Consider the following 12786-nt stretch of genomic DNA (forward strand, 5'->3'; position numbering starts at 1 on the left):
AGAATGACGAAAATGATTTCGGGACTTAGAAACCTTCCATATCAAGATAGATTAAAGAAACTAAACTTGCATTCCCTAGAAAGACGAAGAGTGCGGGGAGATATGATAGAAGTATTTAAGTGGGTGAAAGGAATTAATAGAGGAGATATAGATAAAGTTCTTATAATATCCGATCAGGATAGGACTCGGAGCAACGGATTCAAGTTGGATAAGTTTAAGTTTAGGAGGGAGATAGGAAGGAACTGGTTCACAAATAGGGTGGTGGACGAGTGGAACAAGCTTAGCAAGTTTGTAGTAAGTGCTGGAACGCTGGAAATTTTTAAAAGGAGGCTAGATAGATTTATGGATGATAGAGAGTGGTAGTAACTCTCGACAGGAGCTGCCATGCATAGGCCAACCGGCCTATTGCAGAATCCTTATTTTCTTATGTTCTTATATGCGCATGACGCATTTGCCAAGTGGTGATTAGAGAAGGCTCCAGTACTACCCTGGTATAACAAATGTACTACTTATATCATAATACTGTATATTCTATTGTACACACAGGAAAACTAAGGTAGTCTTTAGGGAAATTGTCTCACAGTTCTAGGGTAATATTGATAACTCTGTAGTAAAAATCAGCAGGATCTATGGTAATCCTTGCTGCTACTGGTGGGAGTCTTGATTGTGTCTCTGGGTTGGGTCTGGTCTGGGGTAAATACACGCGTCCAGTACATGGCTGACTCGGTACAAACGCGCAGTTCCTTCACCCCACCCCATCTCTCTCTCAAACTATAAATTGTATCAATTTTTTACATAATTCAATTAATTTCACTCTTGCAAAGAATTCCAAATAATTCACAATTTTCTAATAAACTCTTGCGGGCTCCATAATATGGTTCCGCGGGCGTCACGACTGGTTGGGACCACTAGTATAGGGAAAGAAAAAGCATGGCCTACCAGAGATACTTATGAGGTATGATATCCACGAATAAAGGTCGACAAGATGACGACATGACAAAATAGCGGCACTATAGAAGAGAGAGACCTGATCTAACACGTGTATTAAGACAACGTCTCAGTGACAATGTAATCACAATAATATACCCACACTTAAACAACGCGTTAGACGAAGCGACCGGTGTCGAGAATCAGTGAAACAATGTCTGTACTCACGTATGATCGCTTATGCGCCAACGTAGGTAAATCCTTATGTACGACACTGAAACTCGGACTGTAACTCCTGCTTGTCCTGCCTTCCTCAAGCACGATGACGCTCCCTCCCCAAGTCCCAAGGCGAGCTGGCGAGTGGGAGTCAATTCGGAATTTTTATCATCATTTAATACGCGACTCCCAGGCTGTAATGAGCTCTGAATGCTGGGTTGAGGACATTAGACTACGTGAGGAGCCGGCTGAGATGATTTTGCCAGGCGTTTCTCCCTAATTGTTGCAACTAATCCCACGCTAAATTATGCATAGCACTCCTGACAACTGCCAACCACCACTGCGCGCGCAACTCGACTGCGATAGTGCGAGTGTCGGCTGCTACATTGGCAGTGTTGCTATATTAGCCCTTTTCTGGTAAATCTAGCCAATTCCAAATAAATTAACCGGAAAGTTTTGCATCGAACCGATGACAGAAAAGGACGGCCATTTTAAGACGAATGAGTAACATGCGCCATCGAAAATTTTATTTTGTGTGTGTTATTTATATTATTTGAGAGGTATTGAACAACCAAATTTAACGGGCTACAAATGTACATTATTCAAGTTAGGTTGTGTACTGTCCGGACCGACACAGATCTCGGTAAATCAGTCGTTCACGAACAGTACAAGTCCTGTGGCTCCTCCCTCCCAGGAACAATGCACGTCAGAACAAGATGACGTAAGTGTGAGTGGGCCTTTTACTGGCAGCGCATACGGCGCTCAGTCAAAACTTATAGCTAGCTTTCAAAGCTTTCAAATATATATATATTTTTTGGCCACACATGAAGAAAGATGTCACCCATTTCGTTAAAACTTGCCATGAGGTGGGAAAACCTAATAAATCATTCCCCTGCTCCTTTTGTGAAAATGTGTTGGACCTTTGCCTAAAACATTCAAAAGAAATCAGTGCATTCTTACAGTAATGTGTCCTCGGTCCTCCGACTAGATTTCCTAAAGCATCCCTTTGAAAAACATTACTGTCACAACAATTGCTAATCAATTAATAAAAATGTTCACTACATATGGTATTGAATAGGATATACAAATTAATAGGGGCACCAACTTCACGATTAATCTCTTGTAGGTATAGTCATAAGTACTGTAGGTGATAATGAATTTAATGTTATGAAAATTACCCCCGGGCAGTATATCAGAACCTGTAATATACACAGGTGAATTAATGTAAACATGTGTTTATATTAATTTACCTGTATATGTTACAGGTTCTGATATTTTGACGACACCGTTGTGCCGGGAATCCGATTGAAAGCTGTCTGTCTGAGACCCAGGTGTGGTGAAGAGTTAAGCTTCTAGTGCTCGGTTCGAACCTGGCACCCAGAGGTGAAAATTGTTTACTTTACTCTAGACAACTTAATTAGTTCCTAAAACCCGACCGTAACACTAATTAAAGTGTGTATCAAGGAATATTATTGACTTACTAACCCAATTGTCCTGATATAATGGTCTGGTGGCAGCAACCAAGTTAAGGATTAAATTTAGGAAGAAAAATAAGTTGATCAAAGCTCAGTATATAATTTCAAGATGAAGGGATGATTTGTTGTCTATGAGCCACTGTTTGCATAACTCAAGTTAAGATGGTAATTCATTAGCTATATCAATTGGACCTTTACCTGAAACAATAAGGGCTCTGTCGTCAGCATATAACAAGCGTTTGCAATTAGCACGAATGTTCATGTCATTTACGTAACACAGGAAGAGCATTGGTCCTATAGGGCACTCCTTTGTGGGACTCCACAGGCTATCGGCATGGGTGTTGACTCTATTATTTACAATAACACTTTGTTTTCTGTTGCTTAGATACAGTTTAAACCAGTCAACAGATCCAATGCAAAAGCTTGAAGGTTTTTACATAGTACTGTATATCATGATCCACTGTATTGAAGGCTTTTCCTAAGTCTAACGTTACCTTGCCCGTGAAATTTACCTGACCTATTTAGGATCAGTGGTGATTCTAGGATTTTTTTTCTGAGGGCAAAGGCTTTGAAATTATCCCAATTTGTGTCCACGTCTATGTTTGGGGCTTCATTCTTCAGATAAATTACTCTCTGAGAACCTTACTTCCCTAGGTACTAAGACTTTGAGGCCTTTCATTACTTGCACTGTAGCTTGTTTACTGTGTCTCCCTAGCATCCCATTATGCTTCCTCACTTTCACTGTGCTTCCCTACCTTCAACGTGCTTCCCTTCCGTCACTTTACGATTATTCCCCTAAGTTTGCTGTGCTTCTTTACCTTCACTGTGCTTTTATACCTTCAATATGCTTCCATTCATTCATTGTGTTTTCCTATCTTCACTGTGCTAGTGTTCTTCCCAGATTTCACTGTCCTTCCCTAGCTTCACTTTGTTTCCATGCATTTACTGTAATTCTTTACCTTAATTTTGCTTCATAACTTCACTGTGCTTTGAGCTTCCCTACCTTCACTGTTTTTATCTATTTTCACTGTGCTTCCCTAACTTCACCTTTTCTTTCCTACAGATATTGGTGTTGCCTGGGGAAATGATGAGCTGTGGAAAACGCGCGGTAATAAATGAAAGAAAAAACGGAGCGCGAGCAGTTTACGGTGTTGCTTCTGAACGGAGCTGCCCCGTACTGACAAAATACTCTCCTATATGATGAAAATATATAAACGAACTCTTACGAATGAACGCGTATTGTACAAACTGCATCTGGTGGCTGGCGCTTCCAGACCATAAGACGTCTCTCTCTCTCTCTCTCTCTCTTTCCGCCCACAAAACTTGGAAATTACAGTAGGTAAGAAATTATTTCCCCATTTTTTTTCAAGGGAGCAGTCTGCCCTATTGCGGTGTAAATCACCAAACATGTTTTTATATCTTTACTTCCAAGTTACTTTTTACTTTTTACTTTTTATTTAAATATATTTCGTTCAACGGAAGAAGTTTATAAACATCTCAGAAGGCACTACTCAGTCTAGTGTTCATACCTGGAGACGGACGCCCGCCCCACTCGGGGTCACAACTCAAGTTTGAAGAAGCCACACGTTCAGAGCGTTGTTCTCAGCCCTACTCTCTTTAACTTTTACTTTTTTACTTTCACTTTTATCTTCTTCGCCACTGATCGGCTCATTAGCCGCTTGGGCGGTCGGTCACATCTCTGTTACACACTGTTGGCAAGTACTGGGCATGCACCGGCTCCTGATTGTACCTGAAACTGCTCCAGTTTTGGTCAAGTCTGGTCTTGAAAGTGCTCACACTCGGTGCGTAACAAAAATTTCTGGCAGATCGTTTCAAGAGTTCACAACTCTCACTTCGAAAAAGTTTTCCCTCGAAGTTTTCTGGACTTGCGGCTTCTTCAACCTTGAGCTGTGACCCCTTGTGGGGCGAGCGTCTGCCAGCTCCAGGTAACGACACTCGACTGAGTAGCGCCCCTTGAGATGCTTAGACACCTCAATTAGGTCACTCATTCCCCGTCTGTAGTATAAGATAAGGCCAGTTCAGGTGCTCCAATCTCTCAGGGTAGTTGAGGTGCCGAAGTGCAGGCACCAGTCTGGTGGCCCTCCTTTGAAATTTTCAATCAACTGACAATCCCTAGTATATCTCGGGGACCAGACGGGGTGACAGTACTCCAGATGGGGAAGCACCTGTAGGGGTATCGAGATATTAATGTTGTCTAGCACTCAGGATGGAAGGAAACTCTAATGTGGTTTTCTTGTATAATATATAAGTTATATGAAGACATTCTGGTGCTGGAGATGCCGTGTGGTGGGGAGCTGCTCAGTAGAAGACGTTCAGTGAGTAGCGTGTTGAAGGAGGTAGATGTGCAGGAGCTTCGTTAGAGAAGATGTTGCCTGTTGCTGGCCTCCTGGTTGAATGAATGCTGGACAGCTAGGAGCTTGCTGGAGGAGATGTTGCTTGTTCAGGAAAATGGGCAGAATGAATCTCAATGGAGAGACAGAGCTTATATACCCAGCAGCCGCTATGAGTCATGTTGGGAAAACCCGAGAAGTCGCCGGTCTTTTGGCTCGGTTGCTAGGATACTGCGACATTGGAATGTGGATACGCTTGGTTGCTAGGGAAGACGGTAACAGGTGGTGGCGTGGCTACGCAGTTGTAAGCAGTTGTAGGGGAGACGTCCACTACACACCTCCCTTGAAGATCGTTACGAGGGACAGACCGTTTAAATATATGAACGACCTTCTTTAAGACCTAATAATTTATTTGCATGATTTACCTTCTTCTCGCAATGACCCAAGAAGTCCAGCTCATTGTCAACATACTCACCTAGGTCCTTCTCACATTCAGAATCAAATAGTGCAGTTTCTTCATCCCGTTGGGACATATGATACGCCTCCTTGCCGTTGGTACGCCCAATGTTATCGCCGCTTGCTTCAGCTACAGTGGCTTTGGCTTTGGAGTCATGAGTTATGAGGTGAAAGAAGATTATTAGGGATTTAAGAAAAGTGGTGAAACTGAAATACAGTAGAAGTAGAAAGAATCTGGGCTCAGCCAGATCGCTTCTTCTTTTCTATCGGTTTTTTTTATCTTAGTTTTGCTTATTATACTTTTTACTTTTTTTATTTTTTTATTTTTTTATTTATTTTTACTGTGATGGAGTTAGTGAGTCCTCCCAGGTCCTTGTGTGGCTGGGAAGGTATTTTATTTTTTTTGCTAATGTGTTAATTAAATATTAGTTGTGTTAGTCTAAAGGTACACTGTATGGAGAGGCCTGCCAGGTTGTTAGTGTAGCTGGTAGGTCACTCTCATCTTTTATTCTCTCTATTAATGTTTTATGTGTACATTGGGGCAGGAGGTGGTTCAATTACTTTCTTTCTGGCTGATTTAAACCAACTCTGTTCTTGGAATTCTTCAATATCTATATTATTTATCCAGTTTGGTAAGTTTCTGTGTTGAAATCAGTCACTTTGCTCCAAATATTTGCGGCTTTGTTGTGTATTTGTAAATTGATGGCTAGAAGGTTTGCTCTCTTGTGTAGCTGTACTAAGGGCGGGGGGCGGTGCCATGAGGCTCATAAATAAATAAGTATCTGTCCTCTGTAGCCTTTTTTTTGTCAAAATCTAAGTACAAATTACGAGTTATCAGTGCGAAAATTTCGTCATTCAATTTAATTGCCTCTTCATCCATCTCATTTTCAAATTCACAGAACAAAGAAAACGTATAAATTAATCGAATGCGCATGGCATAACTGCTCCCCCGGCCCCGCCTTCCCTTACTTGCCAAATTACCTACTCGCGCCTCTTAGCCTTCTTTATGGGCGGAGACATTATAGGAGGTTGACGTACGCTGTTGTCTTGTCTTGTGATGCTGCATGATTTTACTTTGATGATCTGATCCTTGACCTTAGGTAAAGTGTGATCGGTACCTCTTCTGAGGTGTCCACAAGAGTGATCAGTTGAAGTAAGGGAATCTTTCTTGGGTTTCTTTCCTATTGCTGGAAAAACTGCAAATGAGCTCACAAAGGATATCCTGAGTAATTTGGAGAGTGATGGGCTGGACATTAACTTTTGCCGCAGTCAAGGATATGATACAGTAATGCTGCAACTATGGCTGGTATTCATGGAGGTGTTCAGAAGAAAATCAAAGAAATAAATACAAAGGTTTTGTCTGTGTCAATCATTCCTTGAACCTTTGTGGGGTACACTCTTTTGGAACCAATCCTTTATGTGTAACATTTTTTGGAACTGTAGGGAAACTTTATTGCTTTTTTCACTTTCAATTCACCGATGGGAAGTACTGAAAGAAAATATGAACCTGACAGTCAAAAGACTTTCTCAGACTAGATGGAGTGCACATCATGATGCCGTAAGGCCTCAACAATGTGAGAAGCTGATCATAGCCCTGGAAACGGATCAAAGAGAAAATATTGACACAAGAGGAGCAGCTGAAGTTTTGCATAAAGCTGTATGTGATTTTTATTTTTTGGGTTATCTTTCTTTTTGGTGTGATGTTCTAGAAGAAGTGAATCTCACACAGAAGTATTTGCAAACAGAAGGAATAAGTCTTGAAAAGTGCACTGTAAAGCTCAATGGTTTGAAATTGTTTCTTCGAGGTCAGCGGAATGAAATTGTGGAGAGAGCGATTCAATATGCAACTACACAATGTGAAGAAATGGGCATCTCCATGGAAACAAGAGGGAGGATAAGACGTAAGAAACTGATGCCAGGAGAGATGGCTAGGGGTGCTGGACTGACAATGCAAGAGGAAATAAGGAGATCAATGTTTGAATGCTTAGATCGATTTAGTCTAGAATCGGATGCTCGTTCAGAGGCCATGGATAACATCTTGTCAATATTTGCAACTATTCAGCCAAGCTACTTGCTTTCTGCAAAAGAAGAACATCTTCAGGGGAGTATTTCAAATTCAAGCATGACCAAGATTTTTAATGAAATTTCTGATGAGGATATCATGGTAGAAATTATGCGACTTCGCAGACACATGGAGGCTACCAAAATCACACCTGAAGAAGCCAATAAATGGACAGTGTTGCAGTTCGTGAAGTTTATTGTCAAATGGGACTTTTGTGAAACCTTGCCACACTTGTCATTGTGCCTGAGATTCTTTTTAACAATATGTGTGTCTGTTGCATCATGTGAAAGAAGTTTCTCTAAACTGAAACGCATCAAGAATTATCTTCGTTCTAGCATGACTCAGGCAAGATTGAACAGCCTAGCTATGATTTCTATCGAAAATGAATGTGCCAAGACAGCTAATTTTGTTGAAATAATTGGTAAGTTTGCTGAAGCTAAGTCACGGACGATGAGGCTGTAAAACTAATATATATATATATTTTCTTTACGTTAGATGAAAGTATACCGCTTGTATTACGTGGTTTCCTATGTTTTTAGAACAATCTAGTGCAATTGGTCAAGTTTCTGATAAAAGTGAGTTGAAGAAGGCTGCACCCTTCTCATTGTGTAATACTTTATTTAATGTGTAACTCGTAGTTATATACAGTATGGTTTCAGTACTTTGTATATTTGAATTACTTGTATGTGCTTTGTTGTGTCGTGTAAATTTTGTTGAAATTAGGAAATACATTTGTTTATATATACACTGTAGATTTCCTAAATATCATCCACATTTACAAACCTGCTTTTTATTTACGAATATTACACTTGATGTAGGCTACATTATACTTAAGTCAAAAAATAATAATAATTTTCCATATTAATATAAGGAAACTAAAACATTTATAATATTTACTATGTATAATCCAAAATTCCTTAAAAGTATTATTTTTTTTTATCATTCGTCTCAGTAGAGGAAGTGTAAGGGGGCAAAGGAATGCCCTGCCCTGGGTGCCCAGTACTTTAGGGACGATTGTGTATTTTACTTTCACTGTATATTTATTCATCTCTAGAAGGAAGGGGGTGCCAGTTAATAGGTCCGCCCCGGGTGCCAAATATTCTTTCAACGCCCCTGTGTGGTCTGTATATTTTATTTTATAAATAAATTTGAGGGCTATATTTTTTACTGTTTGTAACCTTTTAATGCTCGTTTTACTAAGGGTGTTCAATGGGATGGGTGGGTAGTCCATAATTGATGTGACAAGGGCTATATCAATCTTTCTTTTGTTATTTATGCTAAGGTTCTTTAAACGTTTTATTTATTTTATAATCTTATTCTTGCCTGTTGTTCTTTATCTTTTATATGTTATATATCCTCTTTTTGTTAGTTTTAGTCCAAGCATTCTGCCTTCAGTGTCGTATGGGTATAGTTCCTGGTCGACTATTACTGGACTTGTTTTGATCTTGGCCATTGGTAGGCTATTATCGTGAATTTGTTCTTATTTTTCCTGATTTTCCATTTTTTCTCAAAGACATTTATGTTTTTTATCGCTGTTACCGTGCAGCGTGCCATAAATTGGGTTGATTTTCCAGGGTATGATACTATTTACTTTTACTTTTATCCTCTTCGCCACTGATCGGCTTGTTAGCCGCTTGGGCGATCGGTCACGTCTCTTTTCCTTTATATTCTTCACCAAAAGGTCGGCTCGCTAGCCGCCGGGCGATCGGTCACGTCTCTGTCACGCACTGTTGGCAAATACTGGGCATGCACCGGCTCCTGAATGTACCTGAACCCGCTCCAGTGTTGGTCAAGTCTTCTCTTGAAAGAGCTCACACTCGGTGCCGTCACAACACTCTCTGGTAGATTGTTCCAAGAGTTTACAACCCTCACTCCGAAAAACATTACATATTCGCTAAAGGGGGTAGGTTGAGGTGTGTCTGAGGTATAAAGTGTAAGTAGTGTGGGAGAAAGGCATCTTCCTTGAGGAACGCCACTCTCGAGATTAAACAAAGTTCCCATAAAGTTTCCAATTTGAATTTGTGCTCTCCTATCATCTAAATAGTCACACAATATTCTTAGCAACTGTTCGTTAAGTCCCAATTTTAATATTTTATATTTTAAGCCCAAATGGCAAACTTTATCAAAAGCCTTACAAACGTCCCTTAAAATTATATTGATCTGGTTCTCTTTGCGTTTTTCTATTGCCATTATTTCCGTTATTGTAGCTATTGCAGTTAGGGTATTTCTGTTTGGCTTAAATCCATGTTGTCTATTGTTTGTTTTCCACTGTTGAGTTAAAAAGTCATAAGTCTTGAATTTAAAACTTTTTCCAGTAGTTTCCAGGTAATTTCTAATAAAGATATTGGCCTGTAGTTTAATATTTCCTTATTGTCCTTACCCTCCTTGGGAATAAATATTATTTTAACATATTTTAGGTTGTCTGAAAAGTAACCCGTTATTAAGCATGCGTTATAGATGTTCAATAATGTTTTGAAGATGTTTTCCTGTAGATTTATGACCGATCATATTTCGTGCAATACCCGTGAGACCGGGGGCCTTTTCTTTAAACTTCCTCAGACAGTGTATCATTTCTCCCATAGTTATTATTTGATTATTAGGTAGTAAGTTATACTTTATATATTCTTTGGGGTGATTCTATGTATGTGTCTTCCTTTTTATCTTCTATCCTTTCTTCGTGTTCACTATCAAAATCTTAATTTTCTTTGTCTGATATTTTAAAAACATTTACCCATTCCCTTTTGAATGCTGACTCTTGTTCATTTTCCTCGTGCAGTTTTGTTCCATTATGGTCTTTAATGTATTGTGTTTTTTGCTTGTTATGGCCCATCATCTTGTTTATGGAAGTCCAAAATGTTTTTGTGTGTTTTGTCTTGTCAGCCGCCATTATAATATCATTCCTTTTTTTTTTTTGCTTCCTTACATGCGTCTCTGTATTTTATCTGTAGTGCTGTCTGCGTCATATATAGCCATCTGTTACTGCCGTTCTTTCCATGTACTGTACCTGTTTATTTCATTGTAATGGGTTTGGATTAATTTAACTTCTTCTGTTAATCTATTGCTGGGTAATGTTCTGAAGTGTGAAGTAGGAGTGTGTTTGGCTATAGATGTTTTTATTGCTGAGTGCAGTCTGTCAATTTCTGAGTCTATGTCTTCTGTTGTTTTTCCTTGTAGGTTAATCGAATGGTGATTACCTAAGTCTTCTTTGAAGCTGTCCCAGTCTGTTTTGCTCATTTTCAGTCTCTTTTTTATTGGTATCTGTATGGGGCTTGTTGACAGTGTTAGTATAATTGGTAGATGGACGCTGCCTGTGAGAGGTCCTTGTTTTACATGGTAATTGAAAAAGGCTTTGTTGTTGGTACAAATTTTGTCTGGTGTCGTTTGTGTATTGTGATTCTCCAGGTTGGAAAGTTAGGGCCTAGAAGATTGATTTTCCCTAGGTTTATTAATTAATTAAGGGCGTTTCCCATGGCGTTATTATTTGTATTGTCGAAAATCCTGTGTCTGGCGTTAAAGTCTCCTAAGATGTGCATAGGGTGACAATTGTTATCCAATTTTAATAGGTCTTCTATAGGTAAGTAAGGTCGTCTCGGTGGCAGATAAGTAGTAGCAATAATTACGTCTCCTTGAGTTGTATTTATTTTTATTGCTGGAAATTCATCCTGGAAGTCATCGATTAGTTTATATTTTAAGTTTCTTTTAAACGCTACAGCTACTCCGTCATTGTTCTCGCCCCATATATTTCTTTGGTTTACATAATAGTTGTAGAGTTTTATGTTGTTCTTGTCTTTCTCACCGTGACAGTTTATTAGTATAATGTCAGGGTCAATTTCTTGATATAAATTATTTAGGTTAATTCTCTCAGTCTTCCAGTTTCTTGCGTTGTGTTGTATTATTCTTAAAGTTCTTATTGTTTGTCTGTTGTCCATTATTTCTTAAACTGTTTCCCACTCTGACTCTTTTAAACTCTGACTGGTCTAGTATTTTAAAGTCATTGGTCGTAATCTTTAATTTGTCCCTAATTATTAGTGTCCAAACGTATTCTTCGTTTTGGGATTTTTCTTGATATGTCCACTTGCATATCCCTCCTTCACAGTTTTTGCTATTGTCCTTCCTGTTGGTCTCGATGTTGGGATTCCATGTTTTGGTGTAGTGATCACTTTTAGTCCAATATCTTCAGCAGATCCAGGTTGTCTGTTGTGTTCAGTCTCCCCCTTTTCTTCTCGCCTCTTTATCCTTTGTCTTGTAGACTGTCCTTTTGTTGTTTCTGTCTTCTCTTTGTTAATTCAAGTCATTTGTCTGGGGTCTCTATCAGTCGCTTGTATTTCTTGTGCATCAGCTGTTGCTCCTTGTTCACACATTTTTCCTAGCTGTAGCCTTTCTTTCAGTTCACTTGAGTATGTTGCAGGAAATATTTTGTTCTGATTCTGGATTCTCTGGGAATATCATCTCTAGTAAGTTATTCAATTTAAACATCTTCCTTAACTCGTCATTTTATGATCCGGGAGCAATGATATTGTGTAGATGAGCGTGGATCATACAGATCATTACCTTGTCGTGTATTGGTTCACTTAAGTTTAAGATGGTGGATTCTGGTCTGTGAGCCTCTTGGACAGCTCTCTTGGCTATTTCAACGTTTTTCTTGTCTTTCTTTTCTTGTTCCTTTTTCTATGTTTCTTGTTTCTTGTACTTTATCATATGCTTTTTTATTGGGCATGCCATTGCTAACGTCCTGTGTCTTATATGTGCATTCCCGTTTCTCTTACAGTTGAGACAGCCAGCATGTGGGTTCTTCCATTCAGTGTGGGTATGGTCGTCGCCTGCACAGTCTGAACAGTACTTTTTCTCTTTTTCTGGGCAGTCTCCCATTGTGTGTTCTTCATACTTGTAACAAGAAAAACAAGTTTGCTGATTGATAAATGTTTCCTTCTTTATATGATGAGGTGTTACTGACATGTTGAATATTAGAAAGCCTTGTACCAATAGGCACACTTAGCTCACGTCTATAAGGGAGCAATCACATACACTAAGAAGTTGGTTTCCCCAAATTGGGCTCCAGGAGAGAAGCTCAGGAACCACTGTACGACCACCCGACCATCAAGTGCCTGTGGGGAATGTTGAAATTCCTCTGCTACATACTCAACAGGAATAGGTAGGCTCTGAACAACAGAAGAAGAAAACACCACTTAACCACCGGTTATGGAGTGCGTACACCCTCCTAACCGCGACCCTCATCTGAACCGCCAACCCGACGACCTGAACCACGACAGGCTCCGCACAGAGGAAGAGGACCAGCTGC

General features: G+C 39.6%; 1 protein-coding gene across 3 annotated transcripts in view; it reads right to left on the reverse strand.

Moving 5' to 3' along the window:
- LOC121862085 overlaps positions 1–1327 on the reverse strand; it is a 74642-nt gene extending 73315 nt beyond the window's left edge. The window contains exon 1 of one of the 3 annotated variants that reach the window (XM_042360027.1): positions 1156–1327. The gene's annotated coding sequence lies outside the window, so the exon portion shown is untranslated. The remainder of the gene's footprint in view (positions 1–1155) is intronic. The other 2 variants (XM_042360026.1, XM_042360024.1) reach the window with 2 other exon arrangements.
- Positions 1328–12786: the final 11459 nt, after the last annotated feature.

Source organism: Homarus americanus, unplaced genomic scaffold, assembly GCF_018991925.1.
Source record: "Homarus americanus isolate GMGI-L3 unplaced genomic scaffold, GMGI_Hamer_2.0 scaffold25013, whole genome shotgun sequence".
NCBI classification, from domain to species: domain Eukaryota; kingdom Metazoa; phylum Arthropoda; class Malacostraca; order Decapoda; family Nephropidae; genus Homarus; species Homarus americanus.